At 36.6% G+C, this 672-nt stretch overlaps 1 non-coding gene across 1 annotated transcript; it reads right to left on the reverse strand.

Moving 5' to 3' along the window:
• Positions 1 to 202: 202 nt before the first annotated feature.
• LOC119058281 (small nucleolar RNA SNORA32) lies at positions 203 to 304 on the reverse strand. Its single transcript, XR_008392741.1, has one exon. It is a non-coding gene; the product is annotated as a small nucleolar RNA SNORA32 (small nucleolar RNA).
• Between the last annotated feature and the right edge of the window lie 368 nt (positions 305 to 672).

The raw sequence follows: 672 nt of genomic DNA on the forward strand, positions 1-672 counted from the left end.
ACCACACACTGTTTCTCTCCCTCTTTCCTTCCCTTCCCCTCTCTCTGAAAATAAATAAAATATTTTTTTTAAAAAAAGCTCAAAATTGTGCTTAGAAATCTCCCGTTGGAAAAGACCCCAGGACCATTTGGGTTCACACTTAACAGCCAAGTGTTAAGTGACCTTTAACAAGCTCTAAACTTTTTAATTTTATTTTTTTATAAAATGTTCCCAGTAGGCTGAATGCTAGCAATATAGCAGGAAAAAAACCTAGTGGGAAAATGTATTATGGTCATGTCCACAATGAGTTCTAATTTAATATCAAATTTTTATATATCTGTTTCATCTGTTATAGGATATCAATGTTCACAAAACAGAAATTATTTTGTGTACCATTACAAATATGCTACCAATTAAGCTGTTACTTTATTAACACAGGACAAAATTTTGGTGCCCTGGCTGGTGTGGCTCAGTGCATTGAGTGCAGGCCTGAAAACCGAAGGGTCACCAGTTTAATCCCCAGTCAGGGCACATGCCTGGGTTACAAGTCAGGTCCCCAGTAGGGGACACATGAGAGGCAACCACACATTGAGGTTTCTCTCCCTTTCTTGCTCCCTCCCTTCCCCTCTCTAAAATGAATAAATAAAATCTTTAAAAAAACAAAAAACTAGAAAGGTAAATTTTTAGTAAATT

This window comes from Artibeus jamaicensis, unplaced genomic scaffold (genome assembly GCF_021234435.1).
Source record: "Artibeus jamaicensis isolate MK-2021 breed Jamaican fruit bat unplaced genomic scaffold, CSHL_Jam_final contig_700, whole genome shotgun sequence".
Lineage (NCBI taxonomy): Eukaryota > Metazoa > Chordata > Mammalia > Chiroptera > Phyllostomidae > Artibeus > Artibeus jamaicensis.